The 12,341-nt window shown below is 38.8% G+C and overlaps 1 protein-coding gene across 2 annotated transcripts in view; it reads left to right on the top strand.

Annotated features, from left to right (window-relative positions):
- LOC124280958 (D-glucuronyl C5-epimerase-like) overlaps window positions 1-12,341 on the top strand; it is a 339,439-nt gene that overhangs the window by 166,016 nt on the left and 161,082 nt on the right. For both annotated transcript variants that reach the window (XM_046716964.1, XM_046716963.1), the window contains one exon: window positions 10,712-10,793. The gene's annotated coding sequence lies outside the window, so the exon portion shown is untranslated. The remainder of the gene's footprint in view (window positions 1-10,711; window positions 10,794-12,341) is intronic.

Raw genomic sequence — 12,341 nt, 5'->3', positions numbered from 1 at the left:
AAGGGTCCTGAGTACCGAGTATACTAAAAAAATATCCACAATATACCTGTGGTCAAGTATACGCGAGAATACACAGAATGACCCGGGACGATATTTTACCAGAGAATACCGACAGTGAGCAAAGCATTGGGAACTGGAGACTTGTTCCATTCCACATACCAACAGGGAGACACGTATCAGAAACTAGGGACCAATTCCACCCCAGAATATCCACGGGAAGTGAGGTATACGGTACAGGGAGGACCATCATATCCAGACGGAGACAATATGGAGTGCACCGAACTATTCTAGTCCATAATATTCACTGAGAGAAGTGATAGAAATTTTGAACAACAATGTTTCCAAGGTGAGGTGAGGTGAAATTGGGTTTAACGTCGTGCTTGAGAATATTTCACTCATATGACGACGTGCATGCGTGTGTATATGTATGTGCGGCTGCTTGTACTAGCCCAGACTTAAGCTGGTTTTATAGTGCTAGCCCACTGAGATACCATGCCGCAGTGAAGCACGAATACCCCACTCAGACACATTATACTGACTCCGAGCCGACCAGTCCTTGTTGTACCCATTAATGCCGAGCGCCAGGCAGGGACCAACAAGTACCATATTTTAACGTCTTTTGGTATGACGCGGTCGGAGATCGAACCCGCGACCTTCCGCTCTCCAGGCGGACGCTCTAACCACTACACCACGGAGGCGGTCTCTAGTCCATAATATTCACAGAGAGAAGTGTTGAAAATTTCTAACAACAATGTTTCCAAGAAGTTACAATGTTACAATGAAAGGAAGGTGACTTAAATAACTCTGCACAACTTTAAACATTGTTGATAATTACAAATTAGACATGACATGTGGGATAACCTCAGACTGCAGAATTTCTTTATCATTGTCTATTTTTGGACACTTCATTGTCCAGAACTTCAGGATACACCACATCTCCTGTTTGGCTTTCTGTACAACATTAAACAATTTTGAACATTACAAATTGGACAAGAGTGATAACCCAAGACATTTATGCGTATCAGGAATTGTGTTTTCGTTGTCTATTTTTAGACACTTCATTGTCTGGAACTTCAGGATATACCACATCTCCTGTTTGGCTTGATGAAGACATGGTGTTGATAACACTGATAGCCCCCTTGCCAGTTTAAGATGTCTCCAGCTAGAGCTTCAAGTTGCCATTGTCCCAATAAATCCAATGAAACTTTTTAATATCTTCCATCCACTCCACACCGTGCCCTTCTCCATAGGTCCTCTCACACTCTTTTTCAAAAAGTGCATCAGCAATTGCAGGCTGGTCCAAAAAATGCAGAATTGACAGCGAAATCGTTGTCATTGACACTTGAAATAATCCCCCTAATGGAGATCCCCCTTCGAAGCAAACGATCCATCGTAGAATGTCCTAAACGCAGCCGTGTTGGACACAGAGCTTTTGATGTCGGATGTTATCGAGAATGGTGTAATAGGGACCTCTTCTGTTAGAGAACGCCAGCTAGACAAATTGAAATAGCTCTTTTGTGTTTGGGGGTCGCAGTAGGGATACTGGACCTGATTAAGAGGCACTAGTATTGATCTACATGATCATCTAAAGTCCCATGGGGCTTTGCAAATGAGAAAAAAACATTTGGTAAGGAAGTTATATTTTTAGTGCAATTTTTAAATGGTCTGAAATTACATAGCTTCAGTCGCCTGTTGCTTTATCCGACGATCTCGAGATATCTTCTTCCAGTGACATTCCTTTTTTGTATCCTTGGAAGTTTAGGTAAGTATGGTTTGGGATGCAGTGAATTATTTCAGATTAAAGGCTGCCGGGGAAAATAGGAATCCTTGCTGGAGATGTTTTTCAGCATCTTGATAAATATTTTACGAACTGACGTCTTTCTGTTGAAGCGGCTTTTGTCCTTTTTTTCATGAATAGGGAAGATGGTACTTCCTTGAAATGCATTTTTTATTAATTCGTTTTATGCTGGAAGGGAATTTAGGATTATACAGACATCTTATTTTGAAAGATAGTGTTGTGATCATCCGTGTTGTTGACAGGAACTTGGTGCGGTAAAATACCCTCGGGATGCAAATCTAGGTACAAAACACAGATAACTTATCTCGTTGGAATAGTTAGAGGAGTTTATTTCCTTGTAATATTTTTTCATGACGATCTCTCAGATGTTCACAAGTGCAAGTCTGAGTGTCCATGGAGACAGTTGTAATGATGTGAAGGGTGGTGTCACATCAAACATTAATGCATCACGATGTTGATCAGGTCACTTGAGTGATGTGTTTGTAAGGCCTCATGGAGATGGTCAAGTGGTGAAGGGTGTTGCTTCATAGTCCTAAAGTGCTGGGTTTTATTCCCCACAGTTGTATCTACTGGAACCTGTGAAGCTCCAGGTTAGAATTGGTCTTCAGCAACCCATGCTTGTCGTAAGAGGCGACTAATGGGATGGATTGGTCATGCTCGCTGACGTGGTTGACACATGTCATCATATCTCAATTGCTTAGATCGGTGTTCATGATGTTGATCACTGGATTGTCAGATCGAGACTCGATTATTTACATACCGCCGCCATATAGCTGGAATATTGCTGAGTGCGGCGTAAAAGTAAACTCACTCACTATATTAAAATCATTCCGTCTTTTATGGTCCATGTATCTGTGTCATTAAATTAGTCATTGAGTTATAATAATATTAAAACATACTAGGAATTTGTGATGCCCATTTGAGAATTTTTACTTACCTTCCACTCACTCACTCACTCACTCATGTCTTACATCAAACTGACATTATAATTCTCCTTCTACTTGGATCCATATTGTAGACATTCTACCGTGTACATGATAATCTACCATTACACATCTGGTACTTAAGGACACTTACACAGTGTTGGCAACTTCTGTAGTACCCAGGTATAACACACTTCTCACGGGGATGTTTTTGCAAAGCTTTCACTTTCAACTAAACTACACGCCTCTTCAGAACGTGTTGACCACATGATGCTGTGAGCAGCGTTACAATGATTCCTCTTGCCTTTTCCTCTGAAAGGGGGCAGATTTGCAAGGAAATGTCTTCATTGTATCCCAACAGATCAATGGCGGTGTTAGTATAATTGTATAATGTTGCTCCAGTTTGGCCACCTGAAGTGCGCGGTGTGAAACCTTGAGCAAACACCGCTGGTTTACAATACCAGCACTTTCAGATGAGTTGATGGGCCCTTCAATGCTGTTATTCCGACCAGCAATAAAAAACACATTTATGTCAGGTTGGATCTGCCATAGAATAACTGTAAAAACGTGCCCAATGAAAAATATGGTGGAATTGGTTGATTACGACCCTGAAGAAGAATCGGATGTGGGCTGGGATGGAGAAGCTTCCTGCATCTCGCAACAATCGTGCACATAAGAGAGTTTTTCCAAAATTGATCTTTGATGTGCAAATGATCGAGTTATCAGCTTACACATCTTTCACTGAATCTGAAATGAAAGGTTTGAGGAATGTCTCAATTTTTCTGGTTTATGAGAAAGAGGAAGTTGGAGGTTTCTTGTTTGTGGGAAATTCTTTCATCAAGCTCATCCGTCTGCTGCTTTCCAAATGAAGATGTTCCATGTTGACCTGCTCTATGCTCTACTTCATTGCAACCTGAATGAGTTACTTTTAAAATTAAAAATTTCGAAGTGTTATGTTGTTGAGTGCAACGTTAAACAACAAACCAACCAACCAATATTGATCAAGGACCAATGAGAGTTCAGTTCACATTACACAAGAGCAGTATAACCCTAAGATATCATGTCTCTCAAAACAACAATCCAAATTGTTTATTTGTGTTCTCATGTGCAGTTACCTCCCACTGTTATCTCAGTCGCACATGCTGGGAAGTTAGCATGGATATGATAGTTTCATGCAAAGATATAAAGAATTCTTTTGATATCAAATATATGAGTCTATTAAAGTTTAAAACCCCTGGTCACCTCTTTACGATAGTCACGGTTTCTTGGTTTTGAGACCTTCAAATTAATCTCTCTAACGCCCACAGAGAATGAATTATCTAACTCCTGTATTGATTCTTTGGCAAGTCAATCTCTGTTCTTACTTAAGTCAAAATTTATGCTTTGATTTTGGTGCCATCTGAAGACATTTTTGTGTGAAGATTAGTCACTGTTTCTGCATATATGGAGTTTTCCGATACAATAACTATTTCTTTTATTTTGGATTCTTTAGATTTGAGTCACCGTTCTTGGTTTCAAAGCATCTGTTCATGACCATAATTAATGTGTCTTTTGAATTTGAAAGTTATATTTGTGAGTCCTGCTGTTACAACACAACTTATTCAACTGTTTCCTTTTGACATTTGTTCAGTTCTTTTGTCTACATGACTCTGCATAGAAAACAGTTAGTGTGTTTTATTACTTGCAGTGAAAGTTCAACTTTTGCCAAGTTGCATCCTGAACGGTTTTTTGTATACTTGAGTTTTATTTCAGGAATTTTTTTCAGGCATTGTCATTTCAACATGAAGGAATTATGTTTCTGGCTAGCATGACATGTAGATCATAAGGAAACTTTAACATTTAAGCATTTAAAGCTACATATTTGCCAAAATGATTGTAGTTGGTTGGATGGTTGGTTGGTTGGTTGGTTGTTGTTTAACTCAGCTCTCAGCTCTCAGCAATTTCCCACTATATGGCGGTGGTCTATAAATAATCGAGTCTGGACCTGACAATCCTGAGATCAAAAGCATGAGCATCTATCTGCGCAGTTGGGATACGATGACAACCAAGTCAGTGAGCCTGACTACCCGATCCCGTTGGTCTCATCTTACGACAAGCATGGGTTGCAGAAGACCAATTCTAACCCAGATCTGCACAGGTCCAAAAGGATTGAAGTCACTGGATACCAGTTTGTTTCTTTATATTCCTGACAATGGCAAAAGAGCACACAAAACTTTATTTGCAAGCTGTGTTAAAATTTTTATAGCTTCATAACAGCCATATTTTTTCCATCAGTGCATATCATTTACATCCATTGTCAACCAGAGAGGGATCCATATTACAATAGGTCGACACTATGCCGATCAGAAGAGGCGACTGAATTGATTGGTGTTTAGCCTCATTGACACTGTTTATTGCTTGTCATCGTAACCCAATGGGGTAAATATTGCTAGTGGCAATAGCACTCACCAACTCTCTCACTTTTACTGAGCTTCTCTTCAACATGTTTGAATGGTTAAGCCCCACTGTTTCACAGTCCGTTCAACATATTCCCCTTCCACCTAGGACAGGCACGGTGGGGTAGCCTAGTGGTTAAAGCGTCCGCTCATCACGCTGAAGACCTGGGCTCTATTCCCCACATGGGTACAATGTGTGAAGCCCATTTCTGGTGTCCCCAGCCGTGATGTTGCTGGAATATTGCTAAAAGCGGCGTAAAACCAAACTCGCTCAATCCTCTGGACTCCATGGTATTACCAGTATACTGTGTACCGCTTTTCAAATGATAAGTATGGCAATATTATTTTCTGAGAACCAGTATATTAGGTAAAACATTTATTTTTTTTCAGTTTTGTGATTATATTTGTGGTTTATGTTAAAATTGACACAGACTTTCATTCATAACTGATGTTTCCCTTGTAAATTCATTTATGAAATGACATACTTTATTATGTGTCTGTGATACAGACCCTGAAACAAGTATATCCAAGAACGCCCATGCAAGTCTACAATATGTGGAAGTCTGGATTTTTTCAGTTTCTGAAAATGAGGAAAGTCTCTGGGCTCCTTTTGTTATCTTTTATTAGGCCAGACTAATTATATTTCTTGTTTTACGGATCCGCCTGTTGTATTTTTTCAAGAATTAGAAAAAATACATAAATTTGCTGCTCAAAAAATAAAATTTTAATATATTTATTGGCAAAAAATAGATTGTTTTTGCCCCATATACACTTCATAAATTGCCAAAAGTAAAATACTTTTAGTATTTAAAAGGAATGTTACTTTGGCTGGTGATTTTTATTTTTATTTTTTTCCCCTCCTGCTTTTAGGTTTTCTGAGGACAAAAATCCATAAAACAAGAAATAAAATTGGTCTGGCCTTATTATTTTTTATGAACAATTTTTGTTCTGTGAGATATGTTCATTTCAGGTGTTAGATGTTAGTCCGTGGCATATACATGCTATAAATTAAAAAAGAAACTAGAATCCCTACCTATTCAACCTTATTTTGAGACTGCTGTTATCAGAACCAAAACATTTATTTTTAAGGCTTCTATGTAGAAAGTAGGCTCTGCATGTACAACCAGTGTCACTCACTGTCGAATAATTTAGCTCCTAATCTATCACAATAGGTTTTGCAATACTGTAACTGAATCCCAATAAACTGCAATTCAATTTGTTTGCCAATACGTAGCCCTACGTCCACCAAGCCCTCTCTGGAGGGGGTGGTGGAGTAGCCCAGTGGTTGAAGCGTTTGCCCGTCACACCAAACAACCGTGTTAGATTAACCACATGGGTACAATGTGTGAAGCCCATTTCTGGTGTCCCCTGTATGATATTGCTGGAATATTGCTAAAAGTGGCGTATAATTAATCCCAGTCACACACCCCATGTAGTCTAGATTTTGAGGTTATGAAATTCCCATCTCACAAGGGCTTTTCATTTCAGATGCATTTTTTGTGTGTTTCCGTTAAAGTTATAAATACTCCCTATCAAAAGTTTAGACTCACTTAAAGCACTCACTATATGTTATGTATATATATTATTAACTTTAAGGAACCAACTGCGAACCTTATGCAGATGAATTGCATGAGGATCATGCATCAAATTGCTGAAAAGCATCTGCAAATATCGTGCATGTGAACAGCTGCGTTTTGGTGTAAAATTTTGTTAAGAATTCACCAATTTTCACTGAGTTTCATCATTTATTAAACTCATGACAATAATCTTTTCAACGTTGTGAATTTGTTCTATAATACATCAGTTCAGGTGTAAACAGTACCCTTTTACTGTCTAGAATATTTTGCAAAATCTAGTTTAGATCAGTTGACTGAAGTAAGTGGCTATATGTACACTAGTGAGTCTAAACTTTTGATGGGTCGTATATTTTCAGTTAAACATAAGTCTCACCTGCCCAATTTGAGGAGGATGTTTATTGACCATTCATTGATGACAGGAAGAATTCAGTCTCTTCCATGCACTTTATGCAAATGCAAGTGCTCTCTGAAATGAATTTTCTTGTCAAGTTGAATAATAGGAACATTATACCTTGTCTTGAATCCACATAACTTGAATTGGTTAAGCTTTTGTTGCCGAAGAGCTGAAAGTTTGCATGTACTGTTAGTGGGTTTAAGAGGACAGGATTGGGTAAAATGTACTCATGTTGTCCCTATCCTGGGTGAATTAAGTATTTTCTTCAGTTGAAATTCTTGTTTGTGTTCTGACAGATGTGTTTGGTAGATAAGGAGGTGCACAGTGATCATACCCTCTTACCATTATAATGCACAGTGCATAAGGTTGTCTAGTGCAGAGACCATTAAGTACATCTCCCGATATTTATGAAAGTAGTTGTATGGAAATTATAATCTTTTGATGTACTTCTTTAATCTTTATTATAGCTGATCGAGTGAAGACTTTTGTCTGTGATTTTTAACCCATTGAGATCAAGGTTAGAATTGGTGTCAAGCAATATAAGCATTTGTGAAAGATGATCTTTTAATGTACTTCTTAGGCCATATTAATGAAGTACTTTTGTCTGTGATTTTTAACCCATTGAGATCAAGATTACAATTTGTGCCAAGTAATACTGGCATGTAGTGAAAGATGACAGGTGAAAAACAAATACAGTCATCCCTCGCCATAACGCGGGTCTTGGGGTCCATGGATGACCACCCGCGTTATTAGACACCCGCGTTATAGTAACGATTACATAACGCGGAAAAAAGGCTAAGTAAAATCGTATTTTCCATGGACATAACAAAACTGCTATTTCATGTATTGTGCCCAGTCAAAACTATATCGTATTGTTGGAGGTGAAAAAAAACAAAAAACTTTGTAAATGAGAATAGATGTAGGTACATGAAACTTGCAATCAAATATCACAAGAGATGATAATTCAATTGTTGTTCCTGTCATGCTACCTGTTATTCAACTAAGCCAGAAATAGCAATCAGCTGTGCACAGATCGATGTTTTGGTCCAATGTACCGGTGATTCAGTTCAAAAAGATCCGAAAATATAACATCAAAGAATTTCATTTCCATTATCAGAATAATTTATATGTCAAGCAGTTATACTAACAGAGATCTTATATATTGCTATCATATAAGTATAATACATGTTTTCTACGAACATATTTAACATAATAATTAGCATTGCTAAGCACTTTGGGTTACCTGGCTGGATACATTTTACGTAGGAGACAGTTTAACAAGTCACCACTGACTTCCTGCGGTACGTGCCACTTTGATTGTAAAAACAAAATGTTGGCAATTAATTGTCAAATATGACTTCAATGAGTCAATAACGCGGGTCTTGGGGTCAATGGATGACAAGGCTGTAATCTGTTCATGATTGCTGAGAAAAATGAGAAATTGGTGCTATTGCGGTAGGCGCAAAAAACAGACCCTCACGATTGTGGTAAGCGGGCGTTGTATGGAATGAGGTAATGCCATTTTACTCACGGTTTCTGCGTTGTTATTGTAAACAGTTTTAATGAATGAAAATGGGATTGAATTTAATCAATGAAATGTGTTTTCTGACATCATACATTCTCGGATGACGGTGTTTACCCGTGCAATTACGTGGTGTGTTGCATCACAGAAAACGTTGTAAGTACTCATCTGATGACATGTCTTTATGATAAAGTTAATACGATGTTTCGCTGTTCATCTATTATTATTGAAAAAAACCCTGGATGTTTTAAGCATCTGAAAAACCATGGTAACGTACGATAAACACTGTTAATTGCAATCCGCACTGAACTTCACTAGTTTACAGCGTGATTAACCAGAGCTCAACAGCAGATTGGTTGATGTGCTATTTTCGATGACATGAATATGTGTGATCATTGGGCAACTTTTTTTATGGGAGCCACGGATTACCCCGCGGTTTAACCGAATCCGCGGTATCGTGAAGAGCGTTATTGCGAGGGATGACTGTATTGAAAATTCACCTATTCCAACAGAATTAGAACACATGAGATATTCATGGTTCCACTCTACTCAGGGATAAGATGAGTTAATTGAACTGATTTATGACTGTGCCTCTTGTTTTCTCCTGATAGTTGGCAAGATTGAATATTCACAGTATTTTATGTTGATGTCTGAACTTGATCACACTCTATGAAGAATGTATTTTGATGCACTGTTATATTTGTAAATGTTTCCTGCACACACAACCCTTACAGCATGATTCTCAGACTAAGAAGCCCATCCCAATATCCCACTTCAGACATCAACTCCCCACCCCAAATCTGAAATTTCCAAACCCCCAAATTCAGAACTCAAACCTTTAAAACCCAAACTCTTGAAAATCAGATCCCCTAATCTGAATTTTCAAAAACCCACCCTTAACTTCAAACCCCAGTCTTGGGTACCTAACCCCCTAAGTCTGATCCCAAAACCCATCCTGACTATGCATTTCTTGAGTCTTCAGCTTGTTTTCTGGTGTCCCCCATCATGATACTCACTCACCCACTTAGACAGGTTGTGGACAGGCCATGAATTTTTAAGTTTGCCTTGAAAAAGCCTAGAAATACAGCATCACTTGAAAAGACATTCAATCACATTGATTTTTATGTACTATTTTTATAGTACTAAAGAGTCATATGAACCTTATAGGCGATCTCTCTTATTGCAGAATGATGGCTGGAATCATAAGTATTCTGTTAAATGATTGCAATCATGGATGATCTTGGATAGTATTTACCCTGAATTTGACAAGTGTCTTGAGCAAGTGTAGTTTTATGCCACTTTTAACAATATTTCAGCAATGTCATGGCGGGAGACACCAGAAATGGGTTTCACACATTGTACCCATGTGGGAATCGAACCCGAGTCATCGGCGGGACGAATGCTTTAACCACAAGGCTACCCCACCTCCCCAATTAGACTTACTGTATTTACGTGAAATGCAGTGATTCAGAACATTTTTGTCAGCGAGAGGCGTGGCACTGTGTGTACATCAAAAGTACTGCTTCGTGACGTCATAAAGACATAATTTACGAGATAGCATGATAATTACCGCAATCCACGAATCAAGGTTATCTACGAATTTGGGTTATGGTTCAGACCCGTGAAGATCCGGGGTAGAATAGGTCTTCAGCAACCAATGCTTGCCACAAAAGGTGACTATGCTTGTCGTAAGAGGTGACTAACGGGATCGGGTTGTCAGACTCGCTGGCTTGGTTGACACATGTCATCGGTTCCCAATTGCGCAGATCGATGCCCATGCTGTTGATCACTGGATTGTCTGGTCGAGACTCGATTATTTACAGACCGCTGCCATATAGCTGGAATATTGCTGAGTGCGGGGATAAAACTAAACTCTCTCACTCACTCACTCACTCAAGTGCCTTGAAAAAGACGAGACAAATCTGTGCCAAAACTCTGCAGTCTGTTGGGGACTGCCATTGTAACAAGTGCTTCATTGAATGAGCTCTTGTAGAAAACAGACAAACAAAAAAGGTACTCCAAATGATATGCTGATTCTGACATATTTATTGTTCCATTGCAGAGATTCCGACTGTAAAGCGCATCTAATCTGGCTTCATGGCTTCCACCGAGAGATTTATAAAACACAGCGTGGTCGAGTAACAGTAAGTAATTTGATTGATTTCAGCATCGTACTGGCCCACAACCACGAGACTCCTCCACAGGGGGGACATCATTTTGCATACGCAACGTCGTCGCATGGCAGAGACTGAGATCATTGTCGAGTCTCTCGAGAAATAATCTCGCCATTTCAAAATCAAACAAGTGTATCTAATGCAATTTCCCTGATTAAATATCAGAGGGTACGGTACTGCCCGTTTTAGCAGTGAACAAATATCATACAGACACCAAAACAGCCGCGGTGCTTACGTTGGCCATTTTCTGCTGGAGCAGATTAGAAATATTATTTGATGCCATCTAATGGTTGCTCTAGCAATGAAGCTGATGAATATATCCTGGAAGGTAAACAAATCCTTGAAGTCAAATTTGCATCCAATTTACAATTAGATGCATGAATGGGCTGGTACAACTGGCTATGCTGTGGTGTTTATATGTAGGATATTTTCTTTATTGTCTGCAAAGATGTAATTAGTTTTGAGCAAATAGAGATTGGAATTATGCAAATATATTTGTTTAAATATGTTACCTGTGTTCACAAGGCAAATTGATTGGTGGGAGTGAATTAAAGATACATTGTCGCCTCTCTCTTTGTGATAGTCACATTTATTTTTTATGAAGGTTTGAGAGCTTAGAATATGTGGGCACAATGATCCTACACAGGATGCACTGTTAAAAGGAGGCCAAAGCTTGGGTAAATTTGCAGCCCCAGCAAACGAAAGTTTGTTTGCCTGGTAACTCATGTTTTCGCATCTAGATCAATAAGGTGACAAAAGATTACATTCTTCCATGAAGACAGTGTGATGCGAGGAGCTTGTTTCTTCTGGACTTACACTGAAAATTGGCAACAAACCGCACAAAACGATTTATTGTAGGCATGCGGAGGACATTTCCAAATTTGATGGGAAGCAATGAAAAGATGTCTGATTCAGTTCTGTATTTTCCTAAGTCAGGCTCAGCGGATGTTTGTTATAAATTGGTTGTGACTGTTTTCAAGGTGGAGGGTCAGTGTTCAGTGTATGAATGATGATGATGATGATGAGATGATGATCTGGATAAATGTGAACGTGAGTGAGTGAGTTTAGTTTTATGACACTTTTAGCAAATACTCCTGCAATTTAATGGCAGAAATGGGCTTCACACATTGTACCCCTGTGGGAAATTGAACCTGGGTCTTCGGCATGACAAGCGACTTCAACGGACGCTTTAACCACAAGGCTACCCCACCGCCCCCAAATGTGAATATAAACAATTTAGGACCTTTATGTAATATAAAAAATAAAATGATGATGATGACGACGATGACGATGATGATGATGATGATCTGGAAAAATGTGTACGTAAATTGTTTAGGACTCGTGTATGATGTATAAAAACAAATGGTGGTGATGATGATGACGACGTTAAGAAGATGATGATGATGATGATGATGATGATGATGGTGAGGATCTGGAAAAATGTGTGCGTAAATTGTTTAGGACTCATGTATGATGTATAAAAACAAATGGTGGTGATGATGATGATGATGATGATGA

Source organism: Haliotis rubra, unplaced genomic scaffold (genome assembly GCF_003918875.1).
Source record: "Haliotis rubra isolate DU_JTF1 unplaced genomic scaffold, ASM391887v1 Scf277, whole genome shotgun sequence".
Classification (NCBI taxonomy): Eukaryota; Metazoa; Mollusca; class Gastropoda; order Lepetellida; family Haliotidae; genus Haliotis; species Haliotis rubra.
Note: the sequence above shows the minus strand (reverse complement) of the source record. Positions and strands in the feature narration are given on the sequence as shown.